This window comes from Coenobita brevimanus, chromosome 62 (genome assembly GCF_032717465.1).
Source record: "Coenobita brevimanus isolate Jiangsu-jjx chromosome 62, ASM3271746v2, whole genome shotgun sequence".
Taxonomy (NCBI): domain Eukaryota; kingdom Metazoa; phylum Arthropoda; class Malacostraca; order Decapoda; family Coenobitidae; genus Coenobita; species Coenobita brevimanus.
This window is the reverse complement of record NC_137015.1, coordinates 3,036,671-3,055,428: the sequence shown is the minus strand read 5'-3', so window position 1 is coordinate 3,055,428 and position 18,758 is coordinate 3,036,671. Positions and strand designations below refer to the sequence as shown.

The following is an 18,758-nucleotide window of genomic DNA, read 5'->3' as shown; positions in this document are numbered from 1 at the left end:
TGAGTGATGCTCAAGGACTCTGGTGGTGGTTGTGCCCCTGCAGAGTGCTGCTGAAAGACTCTGATGGTGGTCGTGCCCATGCAAAGTGCCACTGCAGGACTCTGGTGGTGGTAGTGTCCCTGCCGAGTGCTGCTGAAGGATCCTGGTGGTTGTGCCCCTGTGGAGTGCTGCTGAAGGACTCTGGTTGTGCCCCTGCAGAGTGCTGCCAAAGGATCCTGGTGGTGGTTGTGCCCCTGCAGAGTGCTGCTGAAGGACCCTGGTGGTGTTTGTTCCCCTGCAGAGTACTGCTGAAAGACCCTGGTGGTGGTTGTGCCCCTGCAAAGTGCTATTGAAGGACTCTGGTGATGGTCATGTCTCTGCTGAGTGATGCCTGAGGACTGTGGTGGACCTGCCTCTGCCAAGTGTTTCAGAGAACTGTTGGCGAGTATAGTATTCTTACTCTTGAATGGTTTGTTAATGTTTAATATTGATTTATATATTAAAAGATAATGTGGATTTAAATTAATGCTTCTGCTCAATAAGTATAGTGTGCCTGCTGCTGAGCTTGCTATCCTGGCAAATAACTCGAGACTTTCTTCCTAAGGAATGTTGAGAGTTGTGGTGGTTTCCCCTTCGTGCCTCCTGCTGACTGATGGCAAAGGACTCTGGTTGTGGTCCCCAGCTGAGTGAAGAACTCTGGCTATGGTCCCTTGCTGAGTGAAGGCAGAGAACTCTGGCTGTGCCCTCCAGCTGAGTGATGGCAAAGAACTCTGGATGTGGTTCCTAGCTGAGTGATGAAGAACACTGGTTGTGATCCCCTGCTGAGTGATGGCAAAGAATTCTGGCTATGGTCCCTTGCTGAGTGAAGGCAGAGAACTCTGGCTGTGCCCCCCAGCTGAGTGATGGCAAAGAACTCTGGCTGTGGTCCCTTGCTGAGTGATGGCAAAGAACTCTCATCTGTTTGTACCAGATGTTACTAATTTTGTACTGATTTTTAATGTATCTTTCATACTATACAATATAAAATTGAAGTTTAATGTCTTGTTTTCATACCATTCATTTTTGCATCTTTCCAGCTGGAACTTAACTTTGACTGAAATGACGGGTACAGGTATATAACTCTGAAGTACTTTAACTAACAGTTAGATGATTTATATTCCCAAAAAGAAAAAAAAAATGTACAAATCTTTTATTTAAAAAAAAAAAAATCTTAAATTGCAGAAAATATAAAAAAACAAAAATATATACATAAAAAAAAAGAGCAAAATAAGAAAAAAACAGCCAAAATTAAGCGAAAAAAAGCAAAAAAAAAATTGCTCAAAAAATGTACCTAAGTCAATTGCCAAGATTAATGGAACCAGGTTTCGCGTCGAGCCTTTCATAATCTGAAGAGTGTCCGGAGACAACCTGAAACAAAAGAAAGCTGTTAAAAAAATAATAGGTACTCTCTAAAAATCCCCCCACCCCTTTTCCCTTCCTCCCTCACCATGACTACAAGTAGCAGGGCAAGAGGGGAAGGGCAAAGGAGTGGGGGAGTTCTGGAGACTACACTTGGAGGAAAATGCGGCACATGGGAGTGCATGTACAGTTGCGGACATATATATACTGATCCACTTCATGAATGATAATTAGCCAGGAAGTGAGCAATGATTTCTGAAACCCTGTGAAGCTATCTTCAAGCATAACAAACCTTTCAGAATATTATGTGAGAGTTTCATAATTTATCGGCCAATAACGTGGAGCAGTATTTTTTTCCGCAACTGTTCCAACCAAACTCACAGCATCAACACACACGCCTGGCCATCTTGGACTTAAAAGGTGCCAGCTAGTATTTTTATGGGCAAATATTTTGACTTACTAAAATTTTTAGATGCCACCTAGTATTTTTGGGTGAATTTTTGGACAAAATGTTTTGACAGTTTTTTTTTTTTAGATGCTTAGATACCAATAATAAAACAATGTGGCCATTTTGGATTTGAAAGCCACCAAAAGCAAATTTTTGGACTTAGTAAAATTTTGTGATGCTTAGATATCAATGATACAAAAGTGAGGCATCAATTAATTACTTTATGAATAATTCTGTGGACATTCATATCAACATTGATAACTCTGACTTACAAATTGCTTTATGTATATATATACACTGAATCTACAGGATAATGTTGCCCATAAAATGACTTGTTTTCAGATTAACTGGATCAATGCTGGTTTGCAATTAATACAGGGTGGTCCATATATTACACTCGTCTAATCTTATGGGAACAGCAGTTTGGTTACGAGAGGAGCAAAGATGATTTGGATCCTTCACAAAATTAATAATAAACCATGCAATCAATGGACATTAAAAAGCAAATACTTTACCACTAAACATAAATGGGGTTATACAATTAATGGACATGAAAAAGCAGATACTGTATTATAACACTAATCATGAAAAGGGTTATGGGAGTAGAAAATGATGCAGGGGAGACAATGGTACATCACTTAGCCATCCCCTCAACTAAGAAGCAAAATACACGGACCACCCTGTATGACGTGAGAGGCCGTAAATGTGTGCTGATTCACTAATAAACTTATGATCAATTTACAGTCGTAACTATTATTGAGCTTCTGCTGGAAGGGCAAGGAACAGAGGGCACAGACTCTCCTCTCTTGTTCTTCCGGCAAAAACATAACTTATTTTCACCTTAACTTGGCCCAGAGTTTTGTCATTTTGCAACTTATTTCACATACCTTAGTGTAGAAAAAGACAATACAGCACTATGGCTGTACATTCTTTCCACATCACTTTGTGACTTTCTGCATGAATAGAGTGAGTGAGAACATTATACAGTACTCAGGCTGAAATATGAAAAATTCTTGTTCCTGCTTGAGAACCACCAAAATTTCCTTTTCTTCTCAGCTACGGAACCAATTGTGATAGGTTGCACCATTTTGAAATGGTCATAAATATCTTCCATCGGTATCAAACTTTTATCCCAAAAGAGCCAAATATGGAGGGGGGGGAAAAAAAAAAATCAAAACATTTTCAGCAGGCAAGAATAAAGCAATGAATTTTTTTTTTTTTTTTCTCAGCTATTACGCCAATCATGCAACATCATACTCTGACAATGTCTTAGGAATTGCCTTCCAGTGGTATCATTAATTTTCAAAAAGATACAAATGTAGCCAAAAAAGGCCCAAAATACAACCCTGCTCACTCAGGCATGTCCCACATCTGCAGTGTGGATGCCTATTTCTTCGTACCATATTTTAGTGTTAATCTACAGTTACAGCTCAAGTGGCAAAAACAAAGACAATACTATGGCTTTACATCCTTTCCACATCACTAGAACCATATTCTAATATTAATCTGATGTTAAAACTCAGCATTCATGACAGATGGAAGGCAATGTTAGGCCAAGTTAATCTGAAACGAGTATAGTTACGAGAAAAGTTATCACAAGTTATTTTGTGAGCGCTCCCAGTACGCAAAGATACATGGCCACGTGGAACTGACTGCAGACAATCATAATCTGGTGGCAGTAGTAGGAGATTCTTGGCATATTTTGTTTTAGCAATATGACTGACTAAATGAATGAGCAAAGCAAGCCAGCAAGAGCACAATTAGACATGTAGTTGTGTGGTAGAGAACAGCATCAAAGCTGTTATCTGGGAAACCATAAAAGCATAAGTGGAACTATGCAAATCAATGGAGAACTCAAGAGGTAATAGCTAGGTGTTACATGTCACTTTTCTCAAAATTTGCCACCATATGGCTGAAAAAAGAAATCAAACAACCAAAACTGTGTTATCTCTGAAACTATTAATTTACAGTGGATATATGCACACTGCTGAAAGGTTTATGAAAAAGTAATATGTGTTACTAAACTCAGCTTTCTCAATATGCACCACAGTACTGCTATAAACAGCCAAGATGTGCCAAACTGGGCACCAAACTAAGTTGTCTCAGAAACTGTTTTGTTACTGCACATCTGCACACAAAATCTGAAAGTTATGGGTATCACTAAGTGGTTTTCTTCAAAATTTCAAAGTGTGCATTAATTCAGGCAAGTGAGAGGGCAGAATCTTCAAAATGTCAAAGTGTGCATTAATATTTGGCATGTGGAATGGCAGTTTCTTATCAATTTCAAAGTTGCATTAATATTAGGCAAGTACGATGGTTTTCTCCAAATTTTCAAAGTCTGCAATAATATACAGTACAGCAAGAGGGATGGCACAATTCTTTTGGCTAAAATGAGGACATTAGCAAGCTTGCTCACTCATACAAGTTCTACATTTTCAAGCGTGAATCTGTATAACTTGATTTTACTCATTACCAGCATACTGATGACATATACATATGCAGTTTATTCCATGTGACCTCATAATACATACAAATATAAATAAGAAATGCACATACTGTATAGTACACAAAATATAAAACAATGAATTCTGTCTAAATTCTAAAAATTTTAGTAAATGAAATCTACCAGTATCTAACCTCAAAAAATTCTAGTCCAATGAACTCTATCTAACCTCTAAAAATTCTAGTCAAATAAAATCTATCTAACCTCCTAACAATTCTAGTCAAATTAAATTCTATCTAACCTCTAAAAATTCTGGTCAAACTTGTTTCACCTAATCTCCTGAAAAACATATAAAACAGGATGATCAAGACTGTTAACACTGGCATGAGCTCTGAGTACGGTAAGGTTAGATAGGATAAGGTTGGTTGGGTAAGATATGTTAGGGAAGGCTAGATAGGGTAGGGTACCATATGTTAGGCAGGGCAGGGTATGATATGGTACAGAAAGGTAAGGTATGACAGGGTAGGGTAGGGAATGGAAAGGTACGGCAAGGTTGGATGGGGTAAGATTATAGTAGTGAAGGTTAGACTGGGCAGGGTATGGTATAATACAGTTAGGTAAGGTAACGTGAGGTAGGGTAAGATCTGGTTAGGGAAAGTGGGGAAGGACGGTAGGGTAAGGTTGGCTCAGGAAGGGTAGGGTAGGGTAGGGTAGGGTAAGGTAGGGTTAGGGCAAGGTAAGGTAAGGTTGGGTTGGGTAAGTCACTCGGACAGGGTAAGGTACGGCTAGGTAGGTCAGTCAGGTAGAGTAGGGCAAGGTAAGGAAGCTAAAGTAAGACAGATAAAGGTTGGGTAAGGTAAAGTATGGTAAGGTGAGTTACTTTGCATCAAATACATTTGGGGGGGGGAGTGTTTGTATAATCATTAACTTCTCTTGATCACCCTGTAAAATTTTTCAAGCATGTCTTTTTTTCCTAGCTCAATGAAAATAAAATGCTAATAACTGGGAGTCCGGGAATTTACTTTACTGTAAAAATCTGGACAAACTGCTCTAAAACTGAGTGTATGATGTTGTAAGTCCCTAACTTCTTATGGTCATTTATGGAACACCTGCAATTACTTTTGCCAAAAACGTTGGAGAAGGGTATGTATTCATCCAAGTATACTGTTACCTCAAAAAGCTGTTATTGGATTTCAAAAAAAATTGATGGATATGTGGGCACTGGGTCAAGAAGCTGCTTAGATTTTGAGATGGGTCCAGATGCAGGAGTAAATCATAAATTTTACTGTATCAGTGGGGGTACGCCTTCTTTTTGACTGTTTAACAAGGCAGACTATGAAAGTTGAATTAATTACCTCCCCCAGTGAGGCTGCGTGGAGGTTGGTATTTAGTGTAAACCATGAATTACGCTGACACTGGCAAAGATATGCACTTTCTGAATTCTTTCTTGTTGTTAGATGTGATCATCCTGCACTCCACAGGATGCAGTCAGCAATGATAGATAGAGAAAGGTCAGACAAGTTATGTCATCACATTTAGGGGACACCCGTAACTGACATGTGATCAGCCTGGACCCAACATTAGAATGTAGTCAGCAACAATACAGAGCTGTCAGACGTTCAGTCATCATCCCATGCTTCAGAAGTAGCTGTCAAACACTATGAGCTGTTCACACTTTCACACACTCAGTTTCAATATGACCCTAACACCTATGTTACTCAAGTGCCTTCGGAGATTTCATAAGATCTCTTCCTTAGTAATTTATCCTGCATATTATATAAGATCTTTTATCCAAGTGACCATGTAGAAGAGCCAAAATCCAAGCAGGGACTCTCAAATTGTTACAAATCGTATTACATATCTCAAATTTCTGTTTTTTCCCCAACAGCTTCCAGTACATTGAGAATATCAGCTGTACCATGGCCAACCCCAATACAGGAATTCTTTAGGTGGAAACACGGTCATTTTTATTAGCGACATTTCAATATCCCCTTTTATGCAATGAAAAAAACAAGTGGTTGTCCTGCCTGGTTAAACATTCCTCAATTTCCTCAACATCTCTAAATGGAGGATAGTAGGCTGCAGAGGAAGGGTTCATATTCAAACGTGCCTGGGGTTGCAAATACTACTATGTTAAATGATGTTACCACAGCTAGGCACTTCTGCAATCACTTCCGCAAACCGCAAATTCCGCAACTGCGGAAGTGTGATTTCGTCTGAGGATTTGCGTCTGCGACAAATTTTACGTAAATCTGCAGTTTTGCACTTGCGGAAATACTTCCGCAAACACAAACCTGCCAGCAAACCAGCCTGATCTCTGAGAACTATGAGTGGTTTGTTTTTATGAAGTTTATGAAGGGCAACATGGACCTGCTCAAGATGGAGATGTCTCAGTTGTTGGAGGAGTCTGAGTGTGAGTAAGGAATGAGGACTGAGGAGGTTTGGGCAGAGGAACAGAGGTGAACTGGTGTGTCAACTTGAGAAGTGGGCACTGATTTTTTTTTTCTTTCTTTTTTAGTAACAGAGGAAGGAGAAACAAATGAATAAAAAAATTAATAATCCATACACCAGACTGCTGCTGTCCTCCATCCATAAAAAGTCTATAACGGTTGGACTTGAACACCTGTAGGTTGAAGTTTGGGGGAAAACAACTCTGGGGAACTGAGTTCCAAAGAGATGCGGTTAAGGGAAAAAAAGATTTCTGATAGGTGGAAGTTCTGCACTATGGTAGTGTGACATTCCAAGTCACAGGCACTACTAGATGACAGTATAGCACAAGGGAGGGTGTGGAGAGGTGACACAATGGATGCAACTTAATCTGAGCATTTGCCATAAAAGTACCTGTAATATAATCCAAGGGAGGCAACATTCCTTCAAGCTTGTAGGGAAGGTAGTTTATTTGTAACAGCAGGGTTTATTAATAATTCTCACAGCTTTGTTCTTATTTTTATCTAGTTGTTTTAGTGCAACCTCTCCACATCCATTCCAAAAGGGTCAGCAATATTTCAGCTAAAAGCGCATGACTCCTGTAAACTATAGCTATCTGTTCGTCAGCGAAGAAGCTATGAACTCAGTACAATGATCCATGTCTGTTTGAGGAAGTGAACCTTGTTTTGTAGTAAAAACAGTCTATTATACTAGCATAATAATATTTAAAAAACCCTATATAAGGGGCGCTCACCATCCACTCACTCGATGTAGTGCTGCTCTTGGATGTCTTCCCTTTCCTCTCCTCCATCCTTCTTTCCTTCCATCTTCTTCTGTCTTTCTTTCCTTCATTCTTCCCTCGTCCTTGTACCTTTGGGTGACTTTACACTCCCTCTTCTGTCTTTCTTTCCTTCATTCTTTCCTCTTCCTTCTGCCTGTGGGTGACTCTACATTAAATGACAAGCCAAATGGTTTCCAGTACACCAGGAAACCATTTACTACGCTGGGTGGTAACCATATAACCAAATTTTGGCGCCTGGTGGTTTAGTGGGTAATTATGGCGCTCCAATCGGATTGAGCCTGTGTAGGCTTATATCCACAGGGTGGTTGGGGTTTATTGCTCACGTAATGCCACTCAGGGATGAGTGAGGCTAGTCACTCTCATCTTACATGTCAGGATCGACTTGCCTAGCCCTGGGCTCCTACGCTCCACACGGGGCAACATAGGATTGGATGATGATGATGGATATATTTTAGTTATACTATAAATATAACTTTCTACAACCCATTCCGTACTACAGACAACTTTCAAACTTTATAAAGTCACCTACTGTTAATTTCCAAACGTCATACAGCCACCAATTGTTAATCACAAGAGGGGAAATAAAGATATAATTCTATTGGATGAGTCAATCAATCAATCATATCCTGTGGCACCCCACGGGATGCATAGGGCCTCGATGAACTCTCTCCACCAATATTTGTCTCTTGCCATCTCCTTCAGGTCCTACCAACACTCCTCCCCTGCTTCTCTTTTCATTGTCCTCAACCAGGTTTCCCTCGGCCTACCTCTGCCTCTTCTTCCTCTAGCAGTCCACTCTGGCATATCCTGTATTAAACTGCCTTCTTTTCGCTATATGTGCCCCAGCCATTTCCAGCTAGAAAGTATCACATATCAACTGATTCCACTCTTGTAATATCCCTTCCTCTTTCATTTGTAACTCTGTCTTGCCACTTTACCCCAGGAATCCTTCTCAGTATTTTATTCTCAAATCCTAATACTTTCTGATCTGTTGCAATTGTACTGTATGTACATGACTCATGCCCATTAATTAAAATTGGTCTAACCATGGACTTGTAAATTTTTACTTTAGTATGTACCGAAAGTACAGTATATTATTATTCCAAACAGATTTCAACATTCCAACAGCTTGCCAAGCCTGTCTAATCCTCTCCTCAATTTCATTGTTTAATGATCCATTAGATGATACAATCCTTCCCAGATATTAAAAATTTTCTACATTATTCCCAATTACACAATCAATTTGGTTCTCAACACTCATATTATTAATTTCAGTCTTTCCACAATTTATTACCAATCCCACTTTTTCTCCTTCCTCCACCACACAATCAAGCACCCTCTGCGTCTCGTAAATACTCCTGCAAATCAGTATAATATATCAGCATAGTCCAAATCCATCAGCCTCTTATTTTCTTTCCAGTTTATTCCTGCACCTGTTCTCCTTCCAACCTTTCTCATAACATAATCCATAACCAATACAAAAAGCAAAGGCAAAAGGACTCCTCCTTGAATCACTCCTGACCTAACTGCACATGGATCACTCAAAGAACCACCCACCATTACCTTACAAAAGGTACCTTCATGCAGGCTTTTAATATTTACAAACTTTTCTGGGATACCATAGAATCTCATAATTTTCAACACAGCTCCATGTGAAACACTATCAAATGCCTTTTCAAAATCCACAAATCACATACTAAGCGGCATTTTCATCTCATTAGCTTGTTGAGAGATTATTTTTAACCCCTTGATTATGAAAAACATCATCCTAAACTTGATAAAATCCTCTAATAGTATCCAGAATAAAATTAAACTGATGCTGTGGTACAGAAAGGGATACAAATGGTTTGCGTTTGCATTTGTGGAACCGCAAATTTCAAGAAGTTTGCAGATTTGCAGTTGCGGAAGGTAAAGGTTTGAGTTTGTGGATTTGTGGGTGCGGAAAGTAAAGGTTTGAGTTTGCAGATTTGCGTTTGTGGAAGTGAATTTTTGCTTGTGGTACCCAGCTCTGGATGTTACTGAAGTCATGGGCTTGAACTGTGAGGGTGGCCCATTAAACTGTACAGACTCAGTTATTTTCTCTATTATTATTATTATTTTTTCCTGAATACACCCTACCTACCCCCCCATCCAAGGGTAGGGAAAGATTTACGGGGGATAATGATGATACTGATGCAGACTATGGCAATACAGTACTAAGATGGTATAAACAGCATACATGAAAAATGCTTTAGTATGCAAACAACAAATCACTATAGATGCGATGCTACAAACACTCCTGTGCCACCATAAAAAATGACCATAATTCAAACACATAAACACTACACGTGGGATCGTATGGGCCTTTGCTAAACTAACGAAGACTCTTATGCCTGAAAATTCTTAGGGTGCTAAACTGACGTATCATATGGGCCCTTGCTAGAGTGACATACCTTGCATATAAATATTCTTGGGGTGTGGCTGGCTGACCAGGCCTGCATCTACATACCATAGCATATTAAAAAGAAATCTGGTTTACCTTTAACATCACAGCAAGATGAATGAATGCAGAGAGTTTTAGTGCTGACAGATTCTTGTAATTCCATCCGTCATCAGCAGCAGCCCAAGTTAGTCCACTGCAGAATAAAGGTTTCTCCTATCTTCTTCCACTCTGATGTATTGGCTGTCAGCATGTTCCATCAAATCCCAGTGAATCTTGAAGTCAGAACAACATGGCAAGATGAGATTTGGGATCCACTCCTCCATCTGCTGACAAAAATCATTATCAGTACGGTATCATCATCATCTTCAATTCTATCTCATTATTATACATGGAGTAGTTATCACCCAAAAAAAGGAAAATACAGAAGTTATTATCATCAATATTTTCACTCATCAAGCCTTGCAATTCCCACTCACTCACTCAGGATAAATGATGCAGGGTGTAATCTTCGCTCACCTTCTCACTCCATCCATGAAGGTTCCCTCATGCATGTGTCATGGCAACGACTTACCCCATTCAGTACCTCCCTACAAAAATGACTGACATAGTTCAGCCAAAATCTGCAGCCTTCTTCTTAGTGCCTACCTTCCTGGGTTGATGCTTTCAGATATCAACCTGCAAAAAGGATCAATCTAAGGAAAACATGCCATGTGCCCATATATCTAGAGCTACTGATCACATTTTATGCAAGTACAAAATAAATAAATAAATAATGTGGTTGTGGTAGGTAGGGGCGCTCACCATCCACTTACTCGATGCAGTGCTGCTCTCACATGTCTGCCGTTTCCTCTCCTCCATCCTTCTTTCCTACCATCCTCTTCTGTCTTTCTTTCCTTCATTCTTTCCACATTCTTCTGCCAACGGGTGACTTTACACTCCCTCTTCTGTCTTTCTTTCCTTCATTCTTTCCTCTTCCTTCTGCCTGTGGGTGACTCTACACTGAGTGACAAGCCAAATGGTTTCCTGTACACCAGGAAACCATTTACTATGCTGGGTGGTAACCATATAATCAAATTTTGGCACCTGGTGGTTTAGTGGGTAATTAAGGTGCTCCAATCGGATTGAGCCTGTGTAGGTTTATATCCAAGGGGTGGCTGGGGTTTACTGCTCACGTAATGCCAATCAGGGATGAGTGAGGCTGGTCACTCTCATCTTAACTGTCAGGACCAGCTTGCCTAACCCCGGGTTCCTACACTCTTCATGGGGCAACGTAGGATTGGATGCTAAAAAAATAAAAATAAAAAAATAAATAAATAAAACTTTAACATTATGGTACTGTTTACTGGGAGAGATTTAGTTAGATGGTGAACTCCCCTAGTTCGCTGACATGAATTCCATATTTCACTCAGCACACATTTTGGTGTACACTGTTTCTTGGTTCTAATGAAATAAAAGCAATATACACCTTAACCTGACTCTAATTTAGTTCTACTTTTTTCATTATTGGATAATCGCCTGCTTTTTCACTTGCTAATCCTTACATGCCCTGTTGGGTTCAGCACACCCTCATTTTATGACTGCGATGCATTTCTGAAAACCAATCATTTAATGAATTTTGTGTTGTAATCATGTAAGCAATAAAAAGATCACACACTGGGAATGAAAAATCGTGCATCACAGTGACCAAAAATAAATGAATAAACAAATAATTACATAAATTCTTACTGATCTCAAAAGCAAATGACTACTATAGTGATTGTATAACGAGGGTGTGCTGTATTTCCTATGCTAACTAGCAAACACAAAGCATACAGTTTTATGTTTTCCATGGGTTCCTCTCATCAGTTGTAACATTTTCCTTTACCATTCCCTTAATCTGAGAAGTCAGGTTAATGCTTATAACTGCCAACTTCATTGTTTCATTTTTCTTTCCTTCAGTGTGATTGGGTTACATTGGGTTAAATTAATGCTGTGGGAGGTCCGAGGAGCAAAGGCACCCAGTTAGCTTAAGTTAGATGTGGTTAGGTTTGGATAAAACATGGGTTTTCTGACGTGTTATGCAATGCATTTGATATTAACCATCATTTTCTCATGAAAATGTTTCTTTCTTCTGCATGGATTCGCACATTCAGCAAAGGGATGGAAAGGGCAAGAAAAACTGGGAAACGAGGCAATTTCAAAAGAAATGAGTCAAAATCAAATGAAGCATGAATAATAATCATAAAACCCTTCTTTAATCTACAAAATTGTGGGTACCGGTATTATTGCAGTTTTGGACAGTCACACCCTTCACTTAGGCTACTTAGGGTAGTTTAGTTAGGTTAGGTTAGGTTATCTGTTAGGGTAGTTAAGTTTGATAGGTTAGTTTAGCTAGGTTAACTTAGTTGGATAAAGTCAGGTTAGGCTAAAGTAAAATCACAATAACCTTGACTGTTTGAAAATGCAAATTTACCAAATTGTGTCTGCCAGAAAGTAAAAATTTATATTTGGGGGAATTACATTTCAACAATAATGGGGTCACGAAGTTATGGAGGGTGACAGCATACAGAAGAAAAATAACAAAAAGAGCAGAAAAAGAAACTCCTTACCCATCTCAACTAGAAGAAATGCACAGGCACTGCCATGCCTTACAGAGGTGGTGATATAATCTTTCACTACACTGTACGGCCCATCTTGGTGAAAGGTTTTGAGTATCTGCCAGAGGTATTCGTGTGAGGGTCATTGCTGGTTCACTGAGGTGTGGCTTTGAATTGGCACTTACTCAGAACATCCTGCCAAAATGTACAAACAGAATTAGGTTTTTGTGAAAGACAATTACAGTAGTAATTCTTTATCAAACAAGCATGCCAATACCGCCAATGACAAACTCAAGATCTCAAGCTAAGTCATTTTGGTACATCTAGTCTCCAGGTTCAACATATGGAAACGGCCTCAACAAACATGGCGGCAGAGAAAGATGGTGGTGTAAAAGAACTGAAGCTATTGGTGAAAACCCGGAGGAATCCTTGATAATAGAGGAAGACAAGTTCTGTAAAATATCGTAAGTTGGGGGCAAAGAGATCATTACTAGCTTTACAACAGGGGACGTGGAGGGTGAGACTAAACATGGAAGGCAGAGGGAACCAAGGGGGGACGAGAGGAAGACAGGTGAGATTGGGTAAGCAGTAGGAGGAGGGAGGGAGCGGACAGAGAAGGAACGAAAGTCATGGACAAGGAAAAGGGCTTAGGAACAGACAAGCCAGAAGGGAGCAAGGGGGTCCACAGTAATATCGGTGAAAAGAACACGAAGAGGATGGGATGGGGAAAAGGACACAATACAACGATAAGCCGTACAGGCATGATGATACCTGGCCCAAGCTAGTGGCAAGACACCAGCTTCCACATGTACAGACAACACCAGGGCCTCCACTTGTTGAGACACCACCAGGAGGACTCAAATGCCCCCAGAGCTATCCGTAAGCCAGTGTTCTAGATGACTTCCAACCTACCCAAAAACTGCCAGAGAGACTGAACAATAAATACTGACATCCCACTTAATCTTACTCAAGATATAGACACCATAAAACTGCAATAAAACTTCCTGGGAAGCCCTCTGGATTGTCCCAGCTAGACTTTTCATTATGTCAAGGCGTTTCAAGCACAAGGACCTTAAATACTCAGTATGGGATTTCTGCATTAGGACAGGTCCATCCAGGTGGAGGCCTAAGAAAGCCACACGGGGGCTGGGCTACCTCTCAGGGAGATATGAGGGAGAGAGGGAAGGTTATGCCTGTGGGTAAAACACACCAATGCACATTTCTGAACATTAACCTGCAAACCCCACTTGCCAAACCATCAATGGAGGTCATCCACGGTAAATTTTTACAAGTTGCCAATACACCCCCCAGGTTGTGCAGTATATTTTTCTGGTAGTTTTGACAAGATTTGAATGATTTTTTTACCTTCATTTTTGTCAGAATGCTTCACTTTGCCTCTTTTTCCAATCATGAACTTTGGATGAGGAGATGAAATGAAGCACTTTCGACAGAAAACGAAGGCAAAAATCACTCAAATCACATCAAAAACCACCAGAAAAATATACGGTACTGAACAACCGGTTAACCTAACCAAACTAACGTAACCTAACCTAACCTAACCTGCTGCAGCGGAATGCTTACCTTACAGATACGATGATCCACATTGTACAGTATATTTTTCTGATAGTTTTTGATGAGATTTGTGTGATTTTGACCTTCATTTTTGTCGGAAATGCTTCATTGTGCCTCTTTTCCAATCATGAACTTTGACTTGATGAGGAGCTGAAATGAAGCACTTTCGACAGAAAATTATGGCAAAACTCACTCAAATCACATAAAAAATCACCAACTGGAAATGCTTAAAAATGCATAAATAATTAATATCACACCCAGTGCACAAATCACATCCTACTTTGTCGGATGCCATAGTGAGAAGGATTTGAATGAATGAATCAAAGAGCGTGCTTCAAACTGATTGGTAGAATACCATCACGTGACCAAAAGTATGCCCATGAATGGCTGAAACAGACCTAGAAGACACATGCACAGTAGACGGAAGGAAAAACATACAAATGCACGCATTTTTTTTTTTTACAAAGACTGGCAGTCAAGATCCAAGGTATGGTACTTTGGGGCATTTTTATTGTATTCAATAACTGTAAATATCTATTTGTGAATGGGGTTATAGGGGTTTATTTGCATTCTTAGGTATTATGCTATGCATTTATCGTAATGATTTCCCTGAATTGCATATTGGCAACTTGTAAAATAATATGGCATCCACACCAGCTTGAAGGCACTGTTGAACCTCAACAATGTGGGAGCCGTACTGAGCAGCGTCAGGTCATCTGCATAAACGAGAAGCGTAGTAGCCGGGGGGGGGGGGGTGATCTGATAAGAGCACGTTAAATAACAATGGGCTTAAGACAGACTCCTGAGGAACACCACATTTAACAAGACGTGATGTAGACATGGCCCTTCCCACCGAGACTGAAAACTGCCCGAGCATTCATTGTATGTACAAAAGCTCTGCAAGTGCCGTAATCGTAGTCAGTGAGTTTCTGTGTATAATTACGGCTTCCGTAATCCTAACCACTGCGTATTAAATATACTGATGAGCCTAAGGGGCTCCGATAGACTCGGGACTGGGGGATACAGCTGACTTCCAGCCATTCTCTGAGTCACATAATCACAATACATGACCTACCTTTAATGTAACTGTGTCTGCGTCTTCCTCAATACGAAAAGCAACCATTCAGTGTGTATCGACGTGAAATTCACCGGCATCGTACCACACGCCGTCCTTGTTTAGTGTTTATTTTAGGTATCTATACTGCTAATGAAAAGACGATCACACTTGAGTCTAAGAAAGAATCGGAATCTCTAATCCCTCCGTTCTACATACGAATTTTAGTTCTTCGTATAATTTCAAAACCAATGTTGGAATTTGTTTTAACTTACAAGGGATAAGCCGATTAGAAAATGTTTCCATTTCATCTCTGCGGAGTTGGACCCTGGTTTATCCGCTATGATCGCCTCCCCCCCATGTAAATATATCACACACTTATAATCACTGGGCGTTTCAGTTCTATAAGTGCTATCTCTCGTTTGTAGCCTAACGTTAAAGGTTGAAGTGAAAGCTATGACTCACCACCAAAGAGTTTACTGTCAATGCCGTGGAAAGCCGAGGCCCGAGGCTTCCCAAACGAGGGGGGAAGGGAGCCGAAGGGTAACCTCAGAATCCAAAAGCAGTAGTGGGTCTTCATCCATTTTTCCAGCTGGTTCTTGAACTGATTGACCGACACACTGGCTACCACAGCTTCTGGCAGTCTATTCTTCTTTTTAACAACCCTCTGGCTAAAACCTGTTTTCCTCACAAAGCTCCTGCAGAGTTTCTTCTGGAACTTATTGGAATGTCATCCCGTCTCGTGCTTTCCTCGCTGCTCCGTTCAAAGAAGTGTTCCTCTTCCAGTTTATCCACTTTCTTCACTATCCTGAATGCAGCAGACTAGCCCTCTTCCTCCTAAATTCCATAATGGGAGCCCGAGTTCCTTCAGTCTATCAGAGTATTCCTTTCCTCTCATCCCTTTCACTATCCTCGTTGCCCTCCGCTGAACCTTCTCAATCTTCTGCACTCCATTCTTGAATATCGGTTGGGCTACCGGCATACAATATTCCAACTTTGGCCTTACGATGGTCTTGTACAGCAATAAGAATGGCTTCGGTTCAAGGTGTCTAAAATGCCTACTTATCATCCCCAATCTTGCATTTGCTCCTGTGGCAGGTTTATTAGCACTGACAATAAATGACAGGATCTGATCAAACGTCACCCTTAGGTTCTTTTCTTCTACCACCGGAGTAATCAGAGCATTCCCAATCCTGTACTCAGCCTAGGTTCGTTCTTCCGAAGTGCATGACCTTGCATTTCAACGCCTGATTAATGTTTCAATTTATTTATATATTTTCCCCATTAAGTGCGGCAGTTATAACTGATGGGGTAGTTTGAGCAGACTAGATGTGGACGGCAAAAACTTGTCAAACACATCACATAACGTGATTATCTTGCACCTTTCTTTCACATTTCCTGTTTCTATTAATGGTGGTATGATGATGGGTAGTGAGTTTTATGGTGGTGGTTTTCTGTACTACATAGCAATAAACCTTCCTCAGTTTCAAGTAAGGCTATAAAATAGTCCACATACTGTGGCTTCTCTTGTGGTGTCAACATACGTTACAGACCTACTCATCGCTGCCACAGCTGATCATCTAATAGGTGGCTGTTTGGCAGCTATAGGCAACATCTGAAAATGTTTACTATACAGTACTGTATAAAAGTGACAGGAAACAAAACAATAAAAGCATTAACAATTCTTCCCACATAAGACACAAACAGGAAATGCACTTTACCATCCATCCATCATCTAATCCTACATTGCCCCATGAGAAGCGTAGGAGCCCCGGGCTAAGCAAGTTGGTCCTGGCATTTAAGATGAGAGTGACCAGCCTCACTCATCCCTGAATGGCATTATGTGAGCAATAAACCCCAACCACCCCTTGGATATAAACCTTCACCAGCTCAATCCCACTGGAGTTCCGTTATTACCCACTAAACCACCAGGTGCCAAAATTTGGTTATATGGTTACCACTCAGTATAGTACAGTAAATGGTTTCCTGGTGTACAGGAAACCATTTGGCTTGTCACTCAGTGTAGAGTCACCCACAGGCAGAAGGAAGAGGAAAGAATGAAGGAAAGAAAGACACAAGAGGGAGGGTAAAGTCACCCGCAGGCAGAAAAGAAAGAGGAAAGAATGAAGGAAAGAAAGACAGAAGAGGATGGATGGGAAGAAAGATGGAGGAGAGGAAAGGGCAGACACATGAGAGCAGCACTACATCAAGTGAGTGGATGGTGAGCACCCCCACCTACCACAACTTTACCAACAACTAATAATAATAATAAAATAACAACAGTGGTAGCAGTATTAATAAAAGAATAAAATAATAATGATAATAATAATAACACAAATAATAATAATTATAAAGTGGGGTTGGTGGAGGATTAGTGCCCCTCCCCGTAAAACAATTAACTCTAAGCCCTTGGCCATCCCGTTTGGGATACATGGCGTCTGGCAATGAATGAATGAATGATAATTACAAAACTACTGTGAGCAATCAACCTTATAAACTCACTAGCAGCAAAATGAACACATCATCATCACTGTCTTCAACATCATCCAAAATACTGGTAATAATCATGGTAAGAACTAATAATGAAGTCCCATCAACAGTGAAACAATCATGAAACTACATGCACTTTTATTACGTACAGTAATAGCAATAGTACCAATAATGTACTAACAACTACAATACTTCTGCTGCTGCTGCTACTACTACTACTACTACTACCATTACCACTACTACTACAATACTGCACAGCCATTTTACATACTTTTAAAATGCTTTTTACCATGACTATATATTACTGCAGATATACCATCTGTTACCCCTTTCAGACAAAAGAAATCTTTTAAATATCTGAACTAACATTAGCAGTGATAAGAAATGAGGAAGTGAGCATGGATGTAAAAAAGTCACTGCATGACATTATTGTGATACCAACTCTAACATATGGAAGTGAAGCTTGGACCTTGTTGGAAGGACACAAGTCAAGAGTGAGAGCAGTGGAAATAAGTTATCTGAAAGGAGTATTTGGAGTCACATGGAGAGACAGACTGACAAAATAGGAAGTGAAGGTGCATTATGATGTGGATGTGGATGTGATAGAATGCATTAGTAGAAATGCACTAAGGTGGTTTGGCCATGTGAAGATGGAGAATGAGAGACTAACGAGGAGAGTGTATGTAAGTGAGGTGGAAGAGAGAAGAGGGAGGGGGAGGTCAAGGATGAGATGGAGGGATGGAGTAGAGAGGTATATGAGAGAGGGAGGTGTGAGCTGGATGCAGGGCAGTGAAATGGTGGGGTACAGGGTGAAATGGAGGTGAACTGTTTGTGGCCAACCCTTAGGGAATTAAGGTGTCTGGCAATAGACAGATAGATAGACTAACATCCAGGCTTTGGATTATATTCCCGGTTTAGGATAAGTGTCCTTAGATTACGGGAGTTCAAACAATCTGCATTAAGAGTGATGATGGTCGGTGGGGGTATCCATCACCCACTCACCTGATGTAGTGCTGCCTATGTCTTCCTTCACCTTCATCATTCTTTTTCTGTCTGCCTTTCTCTCCTCCTGTTTTCTCCCACCCTTCCTGTCACCTCTTTTTACTATTCATTTCAAGTGACTCTACACTAGGTTACAAAACATAAT

The 18,758-nt window shown here is 40.3% G+C and overlaps 1 long non-coding RNA gene across 2 annotated transcripts; it reads right to left on the bottom strand.

The window, feature by feature from the left end:
- Nucleotides 1–1,259: 1,259 nt before the first annotated feature.
- LOC145404087 (uncharacterized) lies at nt 1,260–15,242 on the bottom strand. 2 transcript variants are annotated; one of them, XR_013898109.1, is made up of 5 exons: nt 15,143–15,242; nt 12,508–12,690; nt 10,400–10,594; nt 10,016–10,242; nt 1,260–1,386 (listed from the first exon to the last, which is right to left on the bottom strand). It is a non-coding gene; the product is annotated as an uncharacterized LOC145404087 (long non-coding RNA). The 2 variants fall into 2 exon arrangements; XR_013898108.1 differs by having other exon boundaries at nt 10,436–10,594.
- Nucleotides 15,243–18,758: the final 3,516 nt, after the last annotated feature.